Below are 24646 nucleotides of genomic sequence, written 5' to 3'. Positions count from 1 at the left end.
TTTGTCAAATTTCACTTTGAGTGTACTGCAGAGATCAGAAGCTGAAAATGCGGTCACGGTGTCAGTTCAGTGGTCAGATGGTCAGAATCAGAACCAGAAGCGGTCTGCACGTGAGTCCAATCGCTTTGGCTAATGCACCACCTGGACTGGGAATACTGGTTCAAGTGAATACCAGACTTGATGGTCACTTCCAGCAGATGTTGTAGAAACTAAAAGGTACACTTACATGTATGCGTCTTCTTCACAGCCACTGACGAGCCTGAAAGACAGAACAGACAAATGAGAATTGTTTCTGCAACTTCCAAATACGGAAATCTTTCTGAGCTGGTCTGCTGGAGTCATGAATCTTATTCTTTGACCCAAGTGTTGCTACTGAGATCTGAAACAAGAACTGCCAGAGCTGAAACGAGGACTAGCAGAGCTCCACTGGGATCCATGGTAGCTCAGCCTGCTCAATTGACCGCAAGTCCAAGCAGAATTCCTCTTGGAGGGATCCTGAAATGATCCACCATGGATCCAAGTTCCTGCCTAGTGGTCAGCAGAGCAACCTTTCTTACTTCCATGTTTGCTTCAACCTAGAAGTTGTAACGCTGAATGAACAACAACCTCTCCAGGTGCCTTTGGCTCTCTTTGGCTGTGGATTAAACGGGAATCATGTGCTGACTATCCAGCATGGTGTATATCCAACGGCCATTAGATATAGGAATATTTAGATTTTAAACAACGGCAGAAACAAAGGTTAAGAAGAAGCCACATGTTTGACTTCATTGATCATGAAACACTGACCTAGAAAAGAATGTGGCCACAGAAACTGTGATCAGCAGAAACTGCAGCGCTACAGTCGTTCACTGCCCCCTCATGCATACTTCTGCTCCACGCATTACGTATTTCAAAGATATGATAACAGCCTTTGCGTGACTGTTATCTTGCTGTCTAGACCTGATTAGATTATTCCTCAAGCATGTTCTTTTCCACTGTGGGCTACAGAAGCAGAAGTCAGTGACCAAGAAAATCATATTTCTCCACTTAGTGCTTCTCTTCATTGGTTTCAACCTAAATCAGTTTGAAATTCTGTTGGTGTTTCTCGTCATTGATTTAACAGCCAAACATAGCATCGCTGATGGCGTTGTTTCCACGCAGAACAAAGCAAAAAAGTGATAACTGCCTCTTCCAACATCGTTGGCATGTTGTATACGGTTGTATTTTTGTCATTGGGTCTGCATGCTACTGCCAAGCGGAGACCCATGTACTGCTCACATAGACCTGATGCAACAAACATCCCCAACGCTGGTTGTTGTGTACACAAATGGATATGCAGACTCAAACTGAAAGTAAATGTCAGGTATTCGGGATACACACATACTACCATTAGAATTAAAACTTTCTTTTTTGAGAGGGTTTATAATTAGTGCGGGCTGAGGTGCCCTGAACCATCCCCAACTACTATAAACCTTGACTGCTGGTGGACCCCTGGTGAGGAACGGTGATGTGACTGTGAAGTTTTTATTTTGTGACTCATGGGCAAATTTCCCTGGACTAATCTCTGTTTGTTGTTCTGTCTTTCCTGTCATCTAAAACTCCAACCTCTCAAAGCAGAAGGCTGCCCTCTCTGAGCCTGGTTCTGTTGGAGGTTTTTAAGTGTTAATTGTTAATTGTTTTTTATTTTTATTTATATGTTTTTGTCAAATCTATGGCATAGGTGTGAACGCTACGGCGCAGGCTACGGCGCAGGCTACGGCGCAGGCTACGGCGCAGGCTACGGCGCAGGCTACGGCGCAGGCTACGGCGCAGGCTACGGCGCAGGCTACGGCGCAGGCTACGGCGCAGGCTACGGCGCAGGCTACGGCGCAGGCTGACCTGCACCTCTCTCCAAATGTAACAATGTGCTTCGTCAACGCAGACTGCAAGTTTTTTGAATTTCTCACCACTATTTCTTCCATGTCGTTTTCATGTCAGAAAAATTATGGTGATAGGTGAAAATGAGTGGGACTCCCACCATTTATCATTTCCAGCCATAGACTGTTTGAAACAAAGCGTGCAGTCACATGACCCGTTGGTTGAACTCAAAAGAGCCAGTGGCTGTTGAGTATTAGTTTCACAGAGATTAGAGTTTGGACATCTTTAAGCTCCATAGACAAACAATGGAAGATCCCAAACCTAAAGCTGGTTTATGGAGTTTACACCAAAAGATGATTTCAAATGTGTCTGGGGTATTCGTAATACTAATTCTAAACAATTGTGTTTATTTTATTCAATTTCCTAAATCCAAACTAAACAAAGCTAAGTGTCTTATTTAGATTAAGCTGCCAATTTAACGTCATCTCCCCCAGCACCCCTGGACTCTGAGCAGAAAAGAAGTCAAAACAATATGACTTCAACTCGAAGGAGACAGGATTTTACAGTCTATCAAAACCCGCATAGCTTTCAAGCTACTGAATTAAGCTGGGCCAGACTGCACGGACGGCAGGTTTGCATCTCCTTAAATGATGTGACTTGTTTTTTCACGAATGAAGACTCTCTTTGCAGTATTGTCAGCTGCTTTGTGAACGTTCCACCTCTTCAGCCTCCTCTGGGTGTCTCCTCCCTCACGGTCCTCTTCCTGACTCTGCAGTCTGCAGCAGATCACACAGTGACACACTGACCAACAACCCCAGACATGCTGAAACATTCACAGATGAGTCAACTGTGACCTACTGCAGAGATGACAGCTGGGAGAGCTGAAATGTCCCATTGCATACACTTATCTGACTGCAAATAGTATTGTCTGGCCACTTGCTTACTATAGAAGCAATAAGGATGTATTCATCTTATCAATGCACCTATGTTAATGATTAATCACTAACAAAGGTGACTTCAGTGGAATTCCCTTTTTTAATTGAGATATGTAGTAGTTTGTTTCCTCCATTCACAAACAGACAATTTGCAAAATATATTTGTCACCTTGTTATAATTTTTACTCCTCCAGTGAAACGTAATATAATATTTGCTTGTGCAGAACCAGAGCGCGGGGCTCTCACTAACAGGATGTAGTGAAAGCACAACAATCTAGACGACGTGCAACTCCAGTAGGACAAGGTGGAACTACAAAACTCTGCGTCCACTCATTAGCATTAGCATTGTCTGTGGCTGTTTTTTATCGTGACAAAAGATGTGTATCCATCAATGTGGTCAGCTGTCAGAGTGCTACTTAGAATGCTTTTAAAAAGAAGAAAACATGCCAAAGACCTCAGCAGTGTGATAACACTTTAACTGGAGCCATGGAAAAAACCTGGATGCTGTAAGTTCTTGAATATCAATTCAATACCATCAACTACCTATTAAGTAGTAGTGATGGCTAGAAAAAAAGCATAGAAGCTAGCAACAAATACAATAAGCTAATTTAAGATTGAAAATGCAATATTAGCAGCAGCAGCAGTCTGCATTCTACTAGAAATGCTGCTATCATATATAAAATGTGAAGAAGTAAATTATACACTACATTTATGTGTTTAAACAATAAATGTATAACATTTCAACAACCTCACAATGACCAAGCTGCAAATGTTCACTGGAAACTTCAGCCAAAGCTCCATTAAATAGTATTCATGCAAACTAGTGTCCACCTTTAAAAAAGCCTCCTGCATACATCTGCAACAATTTAATAGATTAAATAACTGTAACTATAGTTAGAGCTATTCACACAATAATTCACGTCTCATGTGTGCATGCAGTTGCACAAGAGAAAAACCAGGACAGGGATGTAAAGTTAAAGTGTCATCCAGATGGCACTTCATAGAAGCAATCAAATATATCCCCAAATGCAACTGGAATTGATAGTTTCCAACATGCAAAAACTCCTCTGTTTTGAGATTATAGTTTGTGACCGTTCACAGCCTCTTTACATCTATGTCTTCTTGGAGACTGGCACAAGTTTAGCATTTTTAATTACATGTACCATTACACTTTTCTTGAATCCCCCCTTATTGTGGTGGAGAAGTTTGTGTGCCAGAATGATCCCAGGAGCTATGTTGTCAGGGGCAACTACCCCTGGTGGGATCTCCCAAGGCAAACTGATTCTGGGGAAGGAGCCAGACTAAGATAAATTCTATACAAACATGGAAAATAAAAGACAAGCCACATATCCTTCACCCTGACGCAGGGTATTGGGGTCTCAACCTTAGACATACACACTGGCTTGTTCACCTGCATGCTGGCTCTCTAGTTTTTGGGTTTAGGTAGCGGTAGCGATAGCTTAGCTTAGACTGCGATCAGATCTCAAGATTTAGGTCGATTGCTGTTATTGTTTTGGTTGGCTCCGTGCCGGTTTCGTGCTTTGTTTGTGTTTTTTTTTTTTTCAGATTTCCAGTGCTTGACGTGTGTTTCCGTGTGTTCCTGCTTCCTGGATTGGCAGTGGATGTGGCAGTGGATGTCGATATATGTATATATATTACATATAGTAATAATGCACATATATACACTTTTGGTTTCTACCGTCATGGTATCAATCAATAATATGTGTGCAGACAAGGTAAAAAAAAAAAAAAAAAGAAGTCGGGGTCATCATGGAGCACCTGGTGCCCGGGCCTTCAACCATGGGGCCCAGCCAGGCTCAGCCCAAACGAGCAACTTAGGTTTGCCCAACAGCTGAAGGTGTGGGCCTTGCCATACTGATACACCTCTAGTTCCGGAGGAGCTAGTAGAGGCGGTTGTGGCATCTGGCGAGGATGCCCCTTGGACGCCTCCCTCAGGATCTGTCTCGGGGATGTCCATCCAGGAGGAGGCCCAGAGGCAGATCCAGGACACACTGGAAAGAGTTGTCCCTGGGAGAGGGAGGGCTCTCTGGTTAGGCTGCTGCTCCCGCAACACAAATATAGAAAAATCTGAATTTAATGGATGGATGGATCTAGCATGACTTCTTCATTCCTGCAAAAAAGGTGGTCATTCCTTTTTTAGATGAGTCTGGGCTCCACACCTGGGAAGCCTGACAATAGAGCATCAACGTGTGCTACACAGGGACTGATGATAAGTTTGAGAAGAAACTGGATCCAGTGGTAAAAGACCATGGTGCTCTTGGATGACTCCACATTCTCACATTCCAACGTTCATAAACAGTTTGGTTCACCTTTAAAAACTGGCAGAGTCCTTTGTGACAGATTCTCAAACTGTCTTGTCGCTATGCTGCCCTTTGATTATGACTGTGTGCATGGATTACAAAGGTTTTAATCAATTAATTCATCATCTTTTTTGAAAGTTTGTTTCTTGCCGCGTCCTGCAGAAGTCTGGGTGAGGAAACACAATGCAAGATATGAAACAAAGATGAAAGCTTCAGATTCAATCAAATCAAACCAGGGCCGTGCTCTCAGTGTTGGGTCTCTGCCTCCATAATTCATCTGTAGGGCTGTGCAGAAAGCAGCAACATAAAGAAACACATGAGGGACGTGGACGCTGCTTCCAGCTGGAGGCCCCGACGGGGAGAGGAGGCTTTAAGAGGAGGAGCAGGCGACAGAGTCAGTGGATCCCTCAGGGCTCTGATGGATGGAGCTACGAAACATTTGCTCACAATGAGCTGAAGTTCAAGAAAGAAAGTCGGGAAGCAGCTGCGTCAACCATCTGCAGCCGAGTTCAAGTAAATCCATCTTACATCTAATGCAGAAATATCACCAACAGCCACAAAACTACTACAAACGTAAGATCTGTCTCTTTTTACCTGCAGTTAATGCATGTTCATCAACAGAACTCTGATCAAATTTGACAACAGACTAAAAGTGTTTATCTCCTTTGATGAACAAGTCCTTGATAAACACAACTGTGACTAAAATAGTGTTAAGTTGGGAGTTCTTTATAAATAGCCCCTTAAATGCAAACATTTAGGTTCAATTCAATTTCATTCAAAACCCTTTTTAATCCTCAAAGGAAAATGTATTTTTAAACATACAAAGTGGTTCTCAATTCAAATCAACGCGAGCAATTCATGTAGTTAGTTCGCAAGTCCGCCAGGTGTTGAATCCTTGCAGGTACGGGTCCGCCGTCTGGTTCTGCAGGTCCCGGTCCATCGTCCCATCCCGCAGGTCTGATCTGCATGTCTGGGTTTGTCATCTAGTTCTGTTCTAATACACATGAATCAGTCATGATCACCTGCTTAATATTGAGCAGGTCCTCTTCAGGCTCCCAGAGGAGCTCTGACCAGTCAGGGTCTGGATAAAGAACATCTCAGGGTGTCCTGGTGTGTCTGCTACTGGGTTGTTTGCAACAGTTCCTCTGGTCTTGTGGGTTGTGGGGTCTCTGTTGATTGTGAATACCTCCCAACTACAGGAATCCTACACACTGAAACTGTGACAGTGTCGAGTTTATATCTGCTCCTTGACTGTTCATCTCTTGAAAAATCACACCTGAAAAAAGACTTCGAATTGTATCTTTCCAGGCTGCAGCAGGAATAATCATAGCTGCCTTACTGTTTTAAGCTCTGAAAGATGTGAAACATAGCAGGCTGACACACCAAACATGAAAAAAATCACTCTCTGTCTCCCTCAGGAGTTTGTCGCTGCTGGATTCGTAATTGTTCAGAGAGAACGGCTCCTATCAGCTAAAGCAAATTAGCAACAGCCACCAATGGCATTTTTTCGTCATAAAACAGTTATTTTTTCTTGCCAACACCATCAGATGAGTAAAGGACTTAAGATGGTGATAATAAAATGAGATACGGGAAAGTATGAGTGAACTTTGAGTGACTTGCTGACATGACGAGATGAAGAGAAGGCCCCTGCTGCTGAAGAGTATTCAGATAAAAAAACACAGGGAAGATGGTTTAAATAACACCCGCATGTGACAAAGAAGGAGAGAGCAACCCTGCGAGAGCATCCCTAAGTCATATTTAAATATATCTCATCAGTCATCATCGCTGTCACTGAGCAAACTTTTCCCCAAAAGGCAACCGTAGTCTTATGTACATCCCAATGCAGAAAAGAGGTGCAGAGTTGACTGAAGCAGAACGGGAACAGTTGAACGTTACTGGTGATGTTCAGCTCCAAATGATGCCTTCAATAAGGGTTGCTTACTCTGCACGGGGCGGAACCTTTTTCAGTCTGTGGGATACCAACCTGGTCATGTAAAGATCCAGATGATGGGTTCATGTACTGTAGGTTTCCTGAGGTTGTGTGGTATAATTATTATGTCTTCTCTTTACATGCAGATGATCAAAGGTTTAGCCCAGATTTTTGCTCGTCTCGTCTAGTCTTTAATCACCCCAAAAGGTCAAGTCACACCTCTGTTCCTTGACCTTCACTGACTATCTGTGGTTGCCCGGATCAAACATGAGTCCCTGACTCTACAAAGTGACTTCAGGGTCCGAACCTGCTTAATCTAAATTGTAAAGACCCAAGCCCCTCCCCGGACATCACAGGAACGTCAGCAGGGCCTGCCCTCTCTTCACCAGAGGAGATCTCAGTCGGGAGAGTTCTCCTTCCTGGTTCCGCAAGGGTGGGACAACATGCCAGATGGTTCAAAAACAAGGTCGCCCGTCTCTGTATTCAAGAACTTTTCTTGAAAATCCTCCTCTTCCAAGAACATCTCCTCTTCTAACAGCTTTATTTCACTCTCCGATAAACCCACACCCCTACTTACTCCTTAACTTACTACATTTACTGTAGCTTGATTGTTAGTTACCTCGGATAAAAAAATCTGCTAGCGGTAAATTGTTATGATCAGCAGGGAAGCCCATGTACTGCGCACAATGTTGTTTCTCTAACTGGAAACCAGTGTAGACGCAGATATCAAATATGCATACGTTTTCAAAGAGGACGCCATCACTTCACCAAACCATTTGTGAAGGTAGCAAAGCCAGTTTCATCCCCCCTCTGCTTTGCTTTGTTCTCATCGGTTCTACGTCTGGAGGTCACCACGCATACAAGAGTTAGTCAAAAAGATCAGATTCTAAAAAATCTGATCTAGGCTTAGAAAAATGTGGATCTGTGGCCATGTTGGTTTTATGCGGTGACAATAAGGTTCTCAGTGGTTCTGTGGTGTAGTGGTCATCACGTCTGCTTTACACGCAGAAGGTCCTGGGTTCAATCCCCAGCAGAACCACATTCAATTGTGGGACTTACCCCTGGAACCTTTTGGTTCTTTATTCGCTCACCAGTTCTGATTTGTTGAAGACCAGTTTCAGAATTTACATTGAGATCTGTGAGTTTTTTATGTGAACACAACAGACTACACATTTGCTTCAGCAGACACCCCCATCCCCAACCCTTAACCCAACAATAAATAGGTATAGACGATGGATGGAGAACATACAGTATACATGTGTCAGAGTTCACTGAGGCAGGACACGAACACCCAAGGAAGTGATTAGAAATGCCTAGCCACTTCTGATCACCAGTTGATCAATTGGTCCATCTTCTTAATCACCATTTACTGCTGTTCAGTTTATTGCCTTACGGCCCCTCACGGGGAGATTTAGTTTCCAGCAGTGGTAGAGAAGACAGAAGGAAACAATACTTTAACTGATAGAAGTGTTGAGTGGACTGCTTTTATTCTCCACAGTGTGAAGAATGAAATGCTTTAAATAACTTTGTTGATTTAAAATTCAGTTGTTAAACTGAATTTTGTATTGTGTGTGCGTGTGTTTTTTTTTTTAACTGAACATTGTATTGCTCTTAAACTTTTTTAAATTAGCCAATAGGCTACATTTGGGTGCATCTGCTTTTATTTTGTAAAATGCATAATGATGTGCACTGTCCCTCCTTACCAAATAAAATACATTGAAATTGAAATTGAAACTGTACACACAATATGACAGAAGCAATGGCTTTCTCAGGATTATCTCAGAGCTTCATGGCAGTAAATCTAGTTCTGCTGGGGGTTGGACCCAGAACCTTCTGCATGTAAATTAGATGTGATGACAACTTTATTACCACGTGTGAGACAGAGTGGTACATGAACCGATATCCATCAGTGCATTGATGCGCCTCCCCAGACTTCAGACTTCAAGCTGTAACATCACCTGCGACACGGTTGAAATTGTAAAGGCACAACAGAACAATTTCTCCAATAGTTTAAGTATTATTGGAGGAATATTTAAAGTGGACGGGTTGGAAGACAGCTGTTCAACCTCATTCACCAGTGTCACATTTTCAAAGTCTTTGGGGAAAATCTGACAACTTAGACACAGAACTGGCAGCCATTCCAGGTGGTTAAAGTTGCATACTTGGTTCTGCTGGGGGTTGAACCCAGGACCTTCTGCGTGTAAAGCAGACATGATGACCTCTACACTACAGAACCTTAAAGGTTAACTGTAGGAATCTCATTTGTAATAGTGTAACAGAACTGACTGAGCTACAGTACTTGATAACCAGTCGGCCATGGAAACCAAAAAAACTGTACTACTCTACCAGCTGCGCTAGTGTTATTGAGAATAACACAAGTTTATCTGTTTTACCGTTTAACTTTTTCCAGGTCCACAGCGAAAAACATCATCCAACACCGTACCTAGTATGATATTGTTTCCCCAACTTGAAACCAGTGTAGATGCAGATGCATCTGATATGTATAAACAGATGTAAAAGTTGATGCTAGCAACTCAGAAAAAAACTTTCACACAATGTCTGAAAATCTGATATGGGCTGGAAGTCTGTTTGCAAGACCATGTTGAAGCTGGAGACCTGATTGAGGCAGAACACAAATGCTTCCGAATGGCAGCTATGTTACTGGTGATGTTCAGCACCCGGTGATGGCAGAGACCTCATCTGGAAGAAAGCACGTGTCTTCATCTTTGCCTCTTAGCACCAAGCACTGTACTGACAAAAGTGCAGGTAAGTAAAGCCCTAACAGAACACTGTAATTCATATGTGAGAGAGAACATGTTTCATTGTGCTGCTAATATTACTAGGAGATCGTCAACTGGCTCTGGGGTAGACTGGAACCTTCCAAGGATGTCCAAGGATGGTGGCACCAAAACAACATTTGAAACGGGATGTCCTGCTGCAAATATTCAACAGTAGCTCTGCAGCTCCTCCGACATGTATCGACTGAAGGAAATAGAAGCCATGGAGCACCATTTAAAAACCATTTCAAGTGGAAGTAAAGGAGATGGTCCTGGAGAAGCTCCGGGAGACGATTCAAGCGATGGTAGAGCAGGACAGCTTGACTGAAGGCAAGGCGAGTTTATTTGTAGAGCACATTTCAGCAACAAGGCAAGTCAAGGTGCTTTCCATGATAAATATATGAAGAGTCAGGAGGAGAGAAAAGAAAAGTTGGACTTAAACTAGAGTTACAATTGAGTACTGAAATTAACATTGTTTAAAGTTAAATTCAGAATAGTTTAAATAATTCATCAAAGGCAGCTGTAAACTAATACATTTTAATTGATTTAAAGGAACTGAGGGTTTCAGCATTCCTGCAGTTTTCTGGAAGTTTGTTCCAGATCTGTGGAACATAGAAGCTGAATGCTGCTTCTCCCGGTTTGGTTCTGATTCTGGGGACACAGACTTGAACCAGAAGACCTGAAAGGTCTGGACTGTTGCCATGACAACAAATCCCTGATGTATTTTGGTCCTAAACCATTCTGTGATTTATAAACTAACATAAGTTTTAAAGTCTATTATCTTAAATATAGGAAGCTGGTGTAAGGACCTCAGAACTGGAGTGATGTGGTCCACTTTCTCCGGGCAGCACCATTCTGGATCAGCTGTACCTCGCGTTTGCTGCAGAATCAAACAAGGAATGCCATGATGAGATCTCTGCTATGGCTGCTGATGTGATGATTCCTCAGTTGATAACATATCTGAAGCAGGAACAGTTTGACAGTCTCCTCAAAGATTTCATCGCAAGTAGATCTGAAGATGTCAACTTTGTCTTCTGGTGGAACTACATGGATATGGTCTCAACACTGTTGCAGTTTACACGAGCTCAGCGTGATGGACTCTGAGAGCTTCATCTTCACTCCTTCAGCTGGATGTTGCCGTACTTCATGCGATATGACCACCTGAACTATGCAAGATGGGGGCCAGTGTATATTGCTGAGATGCACCAACTCCTAGAACCTGTACTATCTGAGTTCCAAAGAGGCAACTTTGTTGTGAAGCGGTCCGATCAACGATTCAATGATCCAGACCAAGCAATGGAGTGGATCAACGGAACAGGGAAAAAAGGAGGGGGGGATCATTGGCATTACTAAGACACCTTCAGCCCTTTCCAGATGGACACTCTCCTACAACATGAGGTCCCATGTACCAGAAGAGACACATTTGATGTTCAGCAACACATCTGAGAAAACCTACGTCCACAATGAAGCTACCAAATCCTGTGAAAAGAGAGACAACAGAGACAAAATGGCATTGGTTTTAGTCTTCAAAGGGTTCAAGGTGTTTGATTCAGTCTCCTCAGGCTCATTGCAAAATCTCGCCACGAAAGACGTTGCCACAGAGGTTATCCAAAGCTCATTACTTTCTGCCAAAGACCTAGGACAAGAAAAAGTGAATTCATTCATTGAGAAAAGGATGATTGTTCCTGAGGACAAAGATAAACCAGAGGTCCCAATCCATGCAACCCTACATAAGAGCAAAGCTAAAACATTTGCATCTCTGTATGAAGTGGCCAAAAATCCTAAAATCAAAGACAACAGAACTGTCATAAAGGCTCCCCGAAACATTCTCAAACGCCTTGTTACGGCCTATGAGGCAGGTCGTCCAGTTGACTTACCAGCTGTCCTAAAACACAAGCTTCTGCCAGTTCCCAAATCCCTTGCTGAAATTAATGGGACACTTCGCACTGGAAACAAGTCTGTATTAGTAAATAAGTTAACTGAAGACTTAGTCTGTCCTGAGGCTATTGAACTTCTCAACATGTCATCTTGTCCCATCGTATATGGACAGGCACTTTTGGTTGCCCTTGGAAAGACCAGACAAAGCAGTAACATTTGGGAATCTGGCCGACACATTTGTCAGAGCAGTGTTGAAAGCAGGATGTTACTATAAAAGGAGGACCAGCAAGGATCCAAAAAAGTTTCAGGAGGATCCATGGAAAGATACTTTACTAACCCAGATTGAAACTCAGGAAATGTTGAGGTCTCACCGAGATTTGAACTCGGATCACTGGATTCAGAGTCCAGAGTGCTAACCATTACACCATGAGACCATAAAGCTCTGTAACAACAAGGATCCAAAGAAAATTTCCAGAAGCAGTAAGGATACAAACAAATATCCTGGATAAGCAAGTATCCAATCGAATTTCCAGAACGAGCAAGGATCAAAAACAAATTTGAACAAACAGCAAAGAAATTTCCAGGACGGGCAAGGATCCAAACAGATTTTCAGGATGATCCATGGAAAGATACTTTACTAAACCAGATTGAAATTCAGGAAACGTTGAGGTCTCACCGAGATTTGAACTTGGATCGCTGGATTCAGAGTCCAGAGTGCTAACCATTACAACATGGGACCATAAAAACCAGATCAAACTGGGATCCAAACAAATTTCCAGAAACAGGAAGGATACAAAAGATTTTCATGGATCAGCAAATATCCTATCGAATTTCCAGGACCAGCAAGTATCCAATATAATATCCAGAACCAGCAGGTATCCAATCGAATTTCCAGAACCAGCAAGTATGCAATCGAATTTCCAGAACCGGCAAGTATCCAATCAAATATCAAGAAACAGTATGGTTCCAAACAAATTTGAAAAACCAGCAAGGATCTAAATAAATTTCCAGGACCAGCAATGATGCAAAAAAGTTTCAGGATGATCCATAGAAAGATACTTTACTAACCCAGATTGAAATTCAGGAAACGTAGAGGTCTCACCGAGATTTGAAATCGGATCGCTGGATTCAGAGTCCAGAGTGCTAACCATTACACCATGGGACCATAAAACCCAGGAGCAACCGGGATCCAAACAAATTTCTAGAAGCAGGAAGATTACAAACATTTTTGATCAATCAGCAAGTATCCAATCAAATATCCAGAACCAGCAAGCATCCAATCGAATTTCCAGGACCAGCAAGGATCTAAACAAATTTTCAGGAGGATCCATGGAAAGATACTTTACTGACCCAAATTGAAATTCAGGAAACGTTGAGGTCTCACCGAGATTTGAACTCGGATCACTGGATTCAGAGTCCAGAGTGCTAACCATTACACCATGGGACCATAAAACCAAGGACAAACCGGTGTTGGGCGTCGCCCATGTGAACTCTGAGCTTATAAAATGTATGAACACTTTGTGAATGTGTATATTCAACTTTGAAACGGCTCAGCTGAAAATCGGCTGTAATGTGCCTCCAAAAATGGCCGACCTGAACTACAACCCCCAGCATGCCTTGCGTGGGGGGGGTGGCGCCTACAAGCGGCGCGCATCCAATCGCAATGAGGCACCGATGACGTCACCGCAGCGCGCGTAGGATCAAAACGCTGCGCTGCGCGTTCATCTCTCTCTTTTCTCCTTCATCAACCAGTGGGTCAGTTCGTCCACCTTTGGCTCCGGGCCAAAGGGACCACGACCTCCCCCCCCCCCCCAAAGGGGGGGATCTGCGGCGTGGTCTGGCCGGAGGATCAGCGAGGACCCGCGGCGCAGACAGCGCCGGCTGCATCTCTCTCTCTTTTTACTCTCTCGCTTCTCCACTTCATCTCATCCGAGCTGGATCGTTTGGCTCTGGGCCAAGATCCCATCTTCCTTTCTCCCCCCGGCTGGGGGGAGGTGTAAGGCCCCATCGGGCCGCTCCGTTGGACCTGCAGCCCGTTGAAGCCGCGGTGCGCGGAGCCGCCCCCATCAGCTCTCGGTCTCAACTTTTCATCCAGAGTCCTGCTTCACGTATCCCCGGTCCCTGGGAGCTGGAAAGGGGGGGGAAGCCGCTTCGAAGCTCGGCCCCGGCCCAGGGTGAGACCCGTTCCTCTGTTCTAACCTCTCTCTCTGCTCTTAAACTTCACCTGAAAGGACCTGTGGACAGCCTGCCCCGCGCAGAACCGAGACGCATCCCGCCGCCCGTCCCGGGGCCACGCGCTCAGGCCGACGGGCACCAGCACTCAGAAGAAGTAGACTGGCCCCGCGCGCCCCCGAGAGAACGTGATAGCCTCCGGATCGGGGCTGGAGCGCCAGCTGCTTCAGCTGTACCCCCGTCCTCTCGTGATTCCAGAGTCAGGAGGAGGAGCGGGAGAGGCGGGAGGACTCTCTTGGATCGGACTCCGATCAAAGACCCGGCAGGAACCCCTGATCGGCACCCGGAGACCCGAGGAGGCGTGAGGTTTTGAGACCTGGGTGTATGAGTTTAACTGGGAGTGTTACAGAGCTAAATCTGTGTTCAGAGCTGAGATTACATCAGCATCATTATCAGGACTGTTTTCATTAATTTGTAGTCACTACTTTCCGCCAGTCATTCATGTTTTAAAGTGCTGTTTTCTGCCGTAGTCACGTTTAGAACACCGGGAGTAACATCCGGTCTAGATCTGCACGTGGCTTAAAGAGGGTTCCGCCATCTTTAAATACCCCGGCTTCCTTAAACACCGCAGCCATGTTTTAAACCGTACATGTTCGTTGATACCATGTTTATTACATTTGATTCTTTTCTTTTCATTCCATGCATTTAACTTTCATGTCATATTTTTCTATTGATGTTTTTCTAGTTAATTAATTGTTTTATAATACTTAAGTTCTGCCATCGGGATTTATTGGGTATCCATTTATCATCTTTTGACACCTGTATGTAAATAAATCCTGATTGATTTTTAATGAGTGGTTGTTGTTATTTCATGCAAGATTTGGTCACAAATTGATTTGTTTAAGCAGAGCCTAGTGTTCGGATATCACGCTTTCATTGTTATTCTGTAAGATATAGTAAGATTTGCTGTTCTGCAGGATAATTCAAATCATATTGAGACTGATTTTCTGCTGTTAAGTTATCATTTCTCCGGATTTAAGGCCCCGGAGTGGTGCCCCGAGGATTTTATTTATCATATTGGTCATTCAATTTGATAAAAAGTCGACTTTATTAATTATTAATAATTCTTGAATAAAATTATTAATAACCCTTCGATAACTGATCAGCCAAGCTACCCGAGTTGCACAACACCGGGATCCAAACATATTTCTAGAAGCAGGAAGGATACAAACAAATTTCATGGATCAGCAAGTATCCAATCGAATTTCCAGAAAATGCAAGTATCCAAACAAATTTGAACAACCAGCTAAACAAATTTCCAGGATGAGCAACTATCCAATAAAATATCCAGAACCAGCAAGTATGCAATCAAATACCCAAAACCAGCAAGTATCCAATCGAATTTCCAGGACCAGCAAGGATCAAAAAAAAACTCTTAACCAGCAAGGATCTAAACAGATTTCCAGGACCAGCAAGGATCCAATCAAATATCCAGAACCAGCAAGTATGCAATTGAATTTCCAGGGCTAGCAAGGATCCAAACAATTTTCAGGAGGATCCATAGAAAGATACTTTACTAACCCAGATTGAAATTCAGGAAATGTCGAGGTCTCACCGAGATTTGAACTCAGATCGCTGGATTCAGAGTCCAGAGTGCTAACCATTACACCATGGGACCGTGAAATCCAGAACCAACCGGGATCCAAACAAATTTCTAGAAGCAAGAAGGATACAACAAATTTCATAGATCAGCAAGTATCCAATCGAATTTCCAGAAACAGTAAGGATCCAAACAAATTTGAACAACCAGCTAAACAAATTTCCAGGATGAGCAACTATCCAATAAAATATCCAGAACCAGCAAGTATGCAATCAAATACCCAAAACCAGCAAGTATCCAATCGAATTTCCAGGACCAGCAAGGATCCAAAAAAAAAACTCTTAACCAGCAAGGATCTAAACAGATTTCCAGGACCAGCAAGAATCCAATCAAATTTCCAGAACCAGCAAGTATGCAATTGAATTTCCAGGGCTAGCAAGGATCCAAACAACTTTCAGGAGGATCCATAGAAAGACACTTTACTAACCCAGATTGAAATTCAGGAAACGTCGAGGTCTCACCGAGATTTGAACTCGGATCGCTGGATTCAGAGTCCAGAGTGCTAACCATTACACCATGGGACCATAAAATCCAGAACCAACCGGGATCCAAACAAATTTCTAGAAGCAAGAAGGATACAAACAAATTTCATGGATCAGCAAGTATCCAATCGAATTTCCAGAAACAGTAAGGATCCAAACAAATTTGAACAACCAGCTAAACAAATTTCCAGGATGAGCAACTATCCAATAAAATATCCAGAACCAGCAAGTATGCAATCAAATACCCAAAACCAGCAAGTATCCAATCGAATTTCCAGAACCAGCAAGGATCCAAAAAAAACTCTTAACCAGCAAGGATCTAAACAAATTTCCAGGACCAGCAAGAATCCAATCAAATTTCCAGGGCCAGCAAGGATCCAAACAACTTTCAGGAGGATCCATAGAAAGATACTTTACTAACCCAGATTGAAATTCAGGAAACGTCGAGGTCTCACCGAGATTTGAACTCGGATCGCTGGATTCAGAGTCCAGAGTGCTAACCATTACACCATGGGACCATAAATCCAAAGACAAACCGGGATCCAAACATATTTCTAGAAGCAGGAAGGATACAAACAAATTTCATGGATCAGCAAGTATCCAATCGAATTTCCAGAAAATGCAAGTATCCAATCAAATATCGAGAAACAGTATGGATCCAAACGTATTTGAACAACCAACTAAACAAATTTTCAGGATGAACAACTATCCAATCAAATATCCAGAACCAGCAAGTATCCAATCAAATATCCAGCACCACCAAGGATTGAAACAAATTTTCAGGAGGATCCAAAGAAAGATACTTTACTAACCCAGATTGAAATTCAGGAAATGTCGAGGTCTCACCGAGATTTGAACTCAGATCGCTGGATTCAGAGTCCAGAGTGCTAACCATTACACCATGGGACCGTGAAATCCAGAACCAACCGGGATCCAAACAAATTTCTAGAAGCAAGAAGGATACAACAAATTTCATAGATCAGCAAGTATCCAATCGAATTTCCAGAAACAGTAAGGATCCAAACAAATTTGAACAACCAGCTAAACAAATTTCCAGGATGAGCAACTATCCAATAAAATATCCAGAACCAGCAAGTATGCAATCAAATACCCAAAACCAGCAAGTATCCAATCGAATTTCCAGGACCAGCAAGGATCCAAAAAAAAAACTCTTAACCAGCAAGGATCTAAACAGATTTCCAGGACCAGCAAGAATCCAATCAAATTTCCAGAACCAGCAAGTATGCAATTGAATTTCCAGGGCTAGCAAGGATCCAAACAACTTTCAGGAGGATCCATAGAAAGACACTTTACTAACCCAGATTGAAATTCAGGAAACGTCGAGGTCTCACCGAGATTTGAACTCGGATCGCTGGATTCAGAGTCCAGAGTGCTAACCATTACACCATGGGACCATAAAATCCAGAACCAACCGGGATCCAAACAAATTTCTAGAAGCAAGAAGGATACAAACAAATTTCATGGATCAGCAAGTATCCAATCGAATTTCCAGAAACAGTAAGGATCCAAACAAATTTGAACAACCAGCTAAACAAATTTCCAGGATGAGCAACTATCCAATAAAATATCCAGAACCAGCAAGTATGCAATCAAATACCCAAAACCAGCAAGTATCCAATCGAATTTCCAGAACCAGCAAGGATCCAAAAAAAACTCTTAACCAGCAAGGATCTAAACAAATTTCCAGGACCAGCAAGAATCCAATCAAATTTCCAGGGCCAGCAAGGATCCAAACAACTTTCAGGAGGATCCATAGAAAGATACTTTACTAACCCAGATTGAAATTCAGGAAACGTCGAGGTCTCACCGAGATTTGAACTCGGATCGCTGGATTCAGAGTCCAGAGTGCTAACCATTACACCATGGGACCATAAAACCAAGGACAAACCGGGATCCAAACATATTTTTAGAAGCAGGAAGGATACAAACAAATTTCATGGATCAGCAAGTATCCAATCGAATTTCCAGAAAATGCAAGTATCCAATCAAATATCGAGAAACAGTATGGATCCAAACGTATTTGAACAACCAACTAAACAAATTTTCAGGATGAACAACTATCCAATCAAATATCCAGAACCAGCAAGTATCCAATCAAATATCCAGCACCACCAAGGATTGAAACAAATTTTCAGGAGGATCCATGGAAAGATATTTTACTGACCCAGATTGAAATTCAGGGAAACGTCGAGGTCTCACCGAGATTTGAACTCGGATCGCTGGATTCAGAGTCCAGAGTGCTAACCATTACACCATGGGACCGTGAAATCCAGAACCAACCGGGATCCAAACAAATTTCTAGAAGCAAGAAGGATACAACAAATTTCATAGATCAGCAAGTATCCAATCGAATTTCCAGAAACAGTAAGGATCCAAACAAATTTGAACAACCAGCTAAACAAATTTCCAAGATGAGCAACTATCCAATAAAATATCCAGAACCAGCAAGTATGCAATCAAATACCCAAAACCAGCAAGTATCCAATCAAATTTCCAGGACCAGCAAGGATCCAAAAAAAAACTCTTAACCAGCAAGGATCTAAACAAATTTCCAGGACCAGCAAGAATCCAATCAAATTTCCAGAACCAGCAAGTATGCAATTGAATTTCCAGGGCTAGCAAGGATCCAAACAACTTTCAGGAGGATCCATAGAAAGATACTTTACTAACCCAGATTGAAATTCAGGAAACGTCGAGGTCTCACCGAGATTTGAACTCGGATCGCTGGATTCAGAGTCCAGAGTGCTAACCATTACACCATGGGACCATAAAATCCAGAACCAACCGGGATCCAAACAAATTTCTAGCAACCAGCAAGTATGCAATCAAATACCCAAAACCAGCAAGTATCCAATCGAATTTCCAGGACCAGCAAGGATCCAAAAAAAAAACTCTTAACCAGCAAGGATCTAAACAGATTTCCAGGACCAGCAAGAATCCAATCAAATTTCCAGAACCAGCAAGTATGCAATTGAATTTCCAGGGCTAGCAAGGATCCAAACAACTTTCAGGAGGATCCATAGAAAGACACTTTACTAACCCAGATTGAAATTCAGGAAACGTCGAGGTCTCACCGAGATTTGAACTCGGATCGCTGGATTCAGAGTCCAGAGTGCTAACCATTACACCATGGGACCATAAAATCCAGAACCAACCGGGATCCAAACAAATTTCTAGAAGCAGGAAGGATACAAACAAATTTCATGGATCAGCAAGTATCCAATCGAATTTCCAGAAAATGCAAGTATCCAATCAAATATCGAGAAACAGTATGGATCCAAACGTATTTGAACAACCAACTAAACAAATTTTCAGGATGAACAACTATCCAATCAAATATCCAGAACCAGCAAGTATCCAATCAAATACCCAGCACCACCAAGGATTGAAACAAATCTTCAGCAGGATCCATGGAAAGATATTTTACTGACCCAGATTGAAATTCAGGGAAACGTCGAGGTCTCACCGAGATTTGAACTCGGATCGCTGGATTCAGAGTCCAGAGTGCTAACCATCACACCATGGGACCATAAAATCCAGAACCAACTGGGATCCAAACAAATTTCTAGAAGCAAGAAGGATACAAACAAATTTAATGGATCAGCAAGTATCCAATCGAATTTCCAGAAACAGTAAGGATCCAAACAAATTTGAACAACCAGCTAAACACATTTCCAGGATGAGCAACTATACAATAAAATATCCAGAACCAGCAAGTATGCAATCAAATACCCAAAACCAGCAAGTATCCAATCAAATTTCCAGGACCAGCAAGGATCCAAAAAAAACTCTTAACCAGCAAGGATCTAAACAAATTTCCAGGACCAGCAAGAATCCAATCAAATTTCCAGGGCCAGCAAGGATCCAAACAACTTTCAGGAGGATCCATAGAAAGATACTTTACTAACCCAGATTGAAATTCAGGAAACGTCGAGGTCTCACCGAGATTTGAACTCGGATCGCTGGATTCAGAGTCCAGAGTGCTAACCATTACACCATGGGACCATAAATCCAAAGACAAACCGGGATCCAAACATATTTCTAGAAGCAGGAAGGATACAAACAAATTTCATGGATCAGCAAGTATCCAATCGAATTTCCAGAAAATGCAAGTATCCAATCAAATATCGAGAAACAGTATGGATCCAAACGTATTTGAACAACCAACTAAACAAATTTTCAGGATGAACAACTATCCAATCAAATATCCAGAACCAGCAAGTATCCAATCAAATACCCAGCACCACCAAGGATTGAAACAAATCTTCAGCAGGATCCATGGAAAGATATTTTACTGACCCAGATTGAAATTCAGGGAAACGTCGAGGTCTCACCGAGATTTGAACTCGGATCGCTGGATTCAGAGTCCAGAGTGCTAACCATTACACCATGGGACCATAAAATCCAGAACCAACTGGGATCCAAACAAATTTCTAGAAGCAAGAAGGATACAAACAAATTTAATGGATCAGCAAGTATCCAATCGAATTTCCAGAAACAGTAAGGATCCAAACAAATTTGAACAACCAGCTAAACACATTTCCAGGATGAGCAACTATACAATAAAATATCCAGAACCAGCAAGTATGCAATCAAATACCCAAAACCAGCAAGTATCCAATCAAATGTCCAGGACCAGCAAGGATCCAAAAAAAAACTCTTAACCAGCAAGGATCTAAACAAATTTCCAGGACCAGCAAGAATCCAATCAAATTTCCAGGGCCAGCAAGGATCCAAACAACTTTCAGGAGGATCCATACAAAGATACTTCACCAACCCAGATTGAAATTCAGGAAATGTCGAGGTCTCACTGAGATTTGAACTTGGATCGCTGGATTCAGAGTCCAGAGTGCTAAACATTACACAATGGGAACATAAAATCCAGAACCAACCGGGATCCAAACAAATTTCTAGAAGCAGGAAGGATACAAACAAATTTCCTGGATGTGCAAGTATCCAATCGAATTTCCAGAAGCAGTAATAGTCTAGACGGATTTCAGAAGAAAGGCCTTTTATAAGAAGTAAGGAGCATTTATGGGTACAAGTCGGGAACCGGCCTACCTTACATATTTCAAGGGTGCTGAGTCCAAAAAAACCGGTACCCGAGTGAAATTTTGAGTTTTTTACCTTCTAATTTGCATAGTAAAATGGCTGCCAAATTGCCCATCTTGCACAGTTATTGGACCATTTCCTCCTATTTTTTTTGTAAGTAGGCAATCAAGATGAGGAAATTAAGTTTCTAGATCGATAGTCAAGGGTCAAACAAGGATATAGTGGAGGTTCAGTGCCTTTTTTATGTACATCTACAGTATATGCAAAATACCAACATTTAAGGTGAAATTAAGCATTATTTGTGTCATTTTTTAAGGCCGACATAAATATTAAATAAAAGTTACTCTGAAATTTTCCCTATTGATATGACATATGATGTACACCATATTATATGATTATATATTATAAAGGCTATCGGAGATCACATGGCTGGGTCTGGTCTAGCTGAAGTGTGGCTGGAGAGTGGATTACTGGGGGAGGGTGCTGTCATGCTTGTCATGTCAGGGAAAGCATACAACAAGGGTATGAGAGCTCACAAACTGACCTTGCAGGCCCTATGGCAGCTTTTGTTACCAACATTCCTCGCGTTTGCTGCAGAATCAAACAAGGAATGCCATGATGAGATCTCTGCTATGGCTGCTGATGTGAAATGATTCCTCAGTTGATAACATATCTGAAGCAGGAACGGTTTGACAGTCTCCTCAAAGATTTCATCGCAAGTAGATCTGAAGATGTCAACTTTGTCTTCTGGTGGAACTACATGGATATGGTCTCAACACTGTTGCAGTTTACACGAGCTCAGCGTGATGGACTCTGAGAGCTTCATCTTCACTCCTTCAGCTGGATGTTGCCGTACTTCATGCGATATGACCACCTGAACTATGCAAGATGGGGGCCAGTGTATATTGCTGAGATGCACCAACTCCTAGAACCTGTACTATCTGAGTTCCAAAGAGGCAACTTTGTTGTGAAGCGGTCCGATCAACGATTCAATGATCCAGACCAAGCAATGGAGTGGATCAACGGAACAGGGAAAAAAGGAGGGGGGGATCATTGGCATTACTAAGACACCTTCAGCCCTTTCCAGATGGACACTCTCCTACAACATGAGGTCCCATGTACCAGAAGAGACACATTTGATGTTCAGCAACACATCTGAGAAAACCTATGTCCACAATGAAGCTACCAAATCCTGTGAAAAGAGAGACAACAGAGACGAAATGGCATTGGTTTTAGTCTTCAAAGGGTTCAAGGTGTTTGATTCAGTCTCCTCAGGCTCATTGCAAAATCTCGCCACGAAAGGCGTTGCCACAGAGGTTATCCAAAGCTCATTACTTTCTGCCAAAGACCTAGGACAAGAAAAAGTGAATTAATTCATTGAGAAAAGGATGATTGTTCCTGAGGACAAAGATAAACCAGAGGTCCCAATCCATGCAACCCTACATAAGAGCAAAGCTAAAACATTTGCATCTCTGTATGAAGTGGCCAAAAATCCTAAAATCAAAGACAACAGAACTGTCATAAAGGCTGACCGAAACATTCTCAAACGGCTTGTTACGGCCTATGAGGCAGGTCGTCCAGTTGACTTACCAGCTGTCCTAAAACACAAGCTTCTGCCAGTTCCCATATCCCTTGCTGAAATTAATGGGACACTTCGCAGCGGAAACAAGTCTGTAGTAGTAAATAAGTTAACTGAAGACATAGTCTTTCCTGAGGCTATTGAACTTCTCGACATGTCATCTTGTCCCATCGTAGATGGACAGGCACTTGTGGTTGCCCTTGGAAAGCCAGACAAAGCAGTAACATTTGGGGATCTGGCCGACACATTTGTCAGAGCAGTGTTGAAAGCAGGATGTTACTATAAAAGGATAGATGTTGTGTTTGACGGATACAGAGAAGAGACCATCAAGGGTGCTACCACGACACGACGCACAAAAGCAGCTCAACCAATCAGACGTCTTGTTGAGGATCGTGATGTGCCTCTTCCAAAAAACTGGACCAATTTCCTGTCCCTCCCTGACAACAAAGCTGATCTTGCCAATCTACTCTCTGAAGAACTATGTGCTCAGGCACCGGATGATAAAGAGATAGTTGCTGGTGGGTTCAAAGACGAATAGACGGAGGTTAGGTCATCAGATACCCGATTGGTATTACATGCAGTGCACTGCCAGTCAGACACAGTAGTCGTGTCTTCTACAGACAATGATGTACTTGTGATTCTCGTTTCCCATTTCCCACACGTAGCATGTAAAAAACTCTGACTGTTGTCTGGTACCACATGGAAGCCACAATATATACCAATTGATGCTGTTTTTAACAAACTGCCAAAGGATTCAGCACCAAGCCTTGTAGCATGTCATGCACTAACTGGTTGTGATACCACATCATACATTGCAAGTCACACCAAAAGTACATCATGGAAAGTCTGGAAAATGCACCAGCAACCTCGGAATTGGTGATCTCACGGAGGAGACTCAAAGATCTTCAGAGGCTTTTGTCTGCAGAATATATGAGCTGCATAAAACAGACTCTGTTGATGCAGCAATGCATATACTTTTCTCCAGGACAAGTAAACCAGAAGCAATGCCGCCTACAAGCGATGCGCTCCACTTCCATCTGCTGAGAGTACACTACCAGGCAATGGTTTGGAGAAATGCTCACTATGCCACACCTGAGCTTCCTTCACCCTTGGACATGGGATGGTAAGATGGTGATTCAGGACTACAGCCCATTCTTATGTCACAGAACCCAATACCTGAAAGTTGCCTGGAAATGATCAGGTGTGCCTGTAAAAAACAATGCACAACACGCCTGTGCAAATGCCCAAAATTGGGGCTGTTATGCACTGCAATGTGTACATGTCAGAGTGATGACCAATGTCCTTGTTTAAATGTGGAGTTGTAGTGGGTAACCAAAGAACTTGGAAAAGGACTGCAGAAAGAAATACTAATCAAAATGAAATTCCAAAGACACTAGAAACTAGAAAGGTATAAAAACAATTTACCAAAACAAGTGACCTATGGAACTTACAGAAGAAGACAGACGAAAGCAAAGCAATTCAGCTAGAAACATGAAAGAAAATATACAGAAACAAGATGTGATCTGTAGAACTGTTCAAGGGAAGTTTCATGTTTTTTTTCCCCTATTCACTTGGGTTTTTTGGTGTTTGAATTAAGAGCATTATGCTTTATTTACATAAAAAATTAATTCTCAGACAACTTGCAATGGTGTTTTTCTTAGTTATTATGTAATATGGAATACATCACATGTCATATATACACTGGGAACATTTAAGAGTGATATTGACTGAATATTTATGTCGGCCTTAAAAAATGACACAAATAATGCTTAATTTCACCTTAAAAGTTGGTATTTTGCATATATATATCAGTGTTTCCCCTAGAATTTTTTTCAGGCCCGGTGGTACCCACCGAAAAAATCCTTAACAGACGAGGCGCGTGGGACGGCATATTGGACATGTAGCAATATAAAAAAGTTTTACATTAAAAATCATTGTAGGCCTATATTGCTGAATGATATCACTTCAATTAAATAATTAGATTTAATCTAACCTTTAACCAA

General features: G+C 42.4%; 17 non-coding genes across 17 annotated transcripts; 1 reads left to right on the top strand and 16 right to left on the bottom strand.

Moving 5' to 3' along the window:
- Positions 1 to 7988: 7988 nt before the first annotated feature.
- trnav-uac (transfer RNA valine (anticodon UAC)) lies at positions 7989 to 8061 on the top strand. Its single transcript has one exon. It is a non-coding gene; the product is annotated as a tRNA-Val (tRNA).
- A 1124-nt stretch (positions 8062 to 9185) lies between these two features.
- On the bottom strand, positions 9186 to 9258 carry trnav-uac (transfer RNA valine (anticodon UAC)). Its single transcript has one exon. It is a non-coding gene; the product is annotated as a tRNA-Val (tRNA).
- Positions 9259 to 12039: 2781 nt separating this feature from the next.
- On the bottom strand, positions 12040 to 12111 carry trnaq-cug (transfer RNA glutamine (anticodon CUG)). The gene has a single exon. It is a non-coding gene; the product is annotated as a tRNA-Gln (tRNA).
- Positions 12112 to 12770: 659 nt separating this feature from the next.
- trnaq-cug (transfer RNA glutamine (anticodon CUG)) lies at positions 12771 to 12842 on the bottom strand. The gene has a single exon. It is a non-coding gene; the product is annotated as a tRNA-Gln (tRNA).
- A 210-nt stretch (positions 12843 to 13052) lies between these two features.
- trnaq-cug (transfer RNA glutamine (anticodon CUG)) lies at positions 13053 to 13124 on the bottom strand. Its single transcript has one exon. It is a non-coding gene; the product is annotated as a tRNA-Gln (tRNA).
- A 2331-nt stretch (positions 13125 to 15455) lies between these two features.
- trnaq-cug (transfer RNA glutamine (anticodon CUG)) lies at positions 15456 to 15527 on the bottom strand. The gene has a single exon. It is a non-coding gene; the product is annotated as a tRNA-Gln (tRNA).
- Positions 15528 to 15961: 434 nt separating this feature from the next.
- On the bottom strand, positions 15962 to 16033 carry trnaq-cug (transfer RNA glutamine (anticodon CUG)). The gene has a single exon. It is a non-coding gene; the product is annotated as a tRNA-Gln (tRNA).
- A 404-nt stretch (positions 16034 to 16437) lies between these two features.
- Positions 16438 to 16509, bottom strand: trnaq-cug (transfer RNA glutamine (anticodon CUG)). The gene has a single exon. It is a non-coding gene; the product is annotated as a tRNA-Gln (tRNA).
- A 319-nt stretch (positions 16510 to 16828) lies between these two features.
- Positions 16829 to 16900, bottom strand: trnaq-cug (transfer RNA glutamine (anticodon CUG)). Its single transcript has one exon. It is a non-coding gene; the product is annotated as a tRNA-Gln (tRNA).
- Positions 16901 to 17334: 434 nt separating this feature from the next.
- Positions 17335 to 17406, bottom strand: trnaq-cug (transfer RNA glutamine (anticodon CUG)). Its single transcript has one exon. It is a non-coding gene; the product is annotated as a tRNA-Gln (tRNA).
- A 404-nt stretch (positions 17407 to 17810) lies between these two features.
- Positions 17811 to 17882, bottom strand: trnaq-cug (transfer RNA glutamine (anticodon CUG)). Its single transcript has one exon. It is a non-coding gene; the product is annotated as a tRNA-Gln (tRNA).
- Positions 17883 to 18202: 320 nt separating this feature from the next.
- On the bottom strand, positions 18203 to 18274 carry trnaq-cug (transfer RNA glutamine (anticodon CUG)). Its single transcript has one exon. It is a non-coding gene; the product is annotated as a tRNA-Gln (tRNA).
- Positions 18275 to 18707: 433 nt separating this feature from the next.
- On the bottom strand, positions 18708 to 18779 carry trnaq-cug (transfer RNA glutamine (anticodon CUG)). Its single transcript has one exon. It is a non-coding gene; the product is annotated as a tRNA-Gln (tRNA).
- Positions 18780 to 19077: 298 nt separating this feature from the next.
- On the bottom strand, positions 19078 to 19149 carry trnaq-cug (transfer RNA glutamine (anticodon CUG)). Its single transcript has one exon. It is a non-coding gene; the product is annotated as a tRNA-Gln (tRNA).
- A 320-nt stretch (positions 19150 to 19469) lies between these two features.
- Positions 19470 to 19541, bottom strand: trnaq-cug (transfer RNA glutamine (anticodon CUG)). The gene has a single exon. It is a non-coding gene; the product is annotated as a tRNA-Gln (tRNA).
- A 404-nt stretch (positions 19542 to 19945) lies between these two features.
- Positions 19946 to 20017, bottom strand: trnaq-cug (transfer RNA glutamine (anticodon CUG)). Its single transcript has one exon. It is a non-coding gene; the product is annotated as a tRNA-Gln (tRNA).
- Positions 20018 to 20337: 320 nt separating this feature from the next.
- On the bottom strand, positions 20338 to 20409 carry trnaq-cug (transfer RNA glutamine (anticodon CUG)). Its single transcript has one exon. It is a non-coding gene; the product is annotated as a tRNA-Gln (tRNA).
- Between the last annotated feature and the right edge of the window lie 4237 nt (positions 20410 to 24646).

The sequence above is a fragment of the Cololabis saira genome, chromosome 2 (genome assembly GCF_033807715.1).
Source record: "Cololabis saira isolate AMF1-May2022 chromosome 2, fColSai1.1, whole genome shotgun sequence".
NCBI classification, from domain to species: domain Eukaryota; kingdom Metazoa; phylum Chordata; class Actinopteri; order Beloniformes; family Belonidae; genus Cololabis; species Cololabis saira.
Note: the sequence above shows the minus strand (reverse complement) of the source record. Positions and strands in the feature narration are given on the sequence as shown.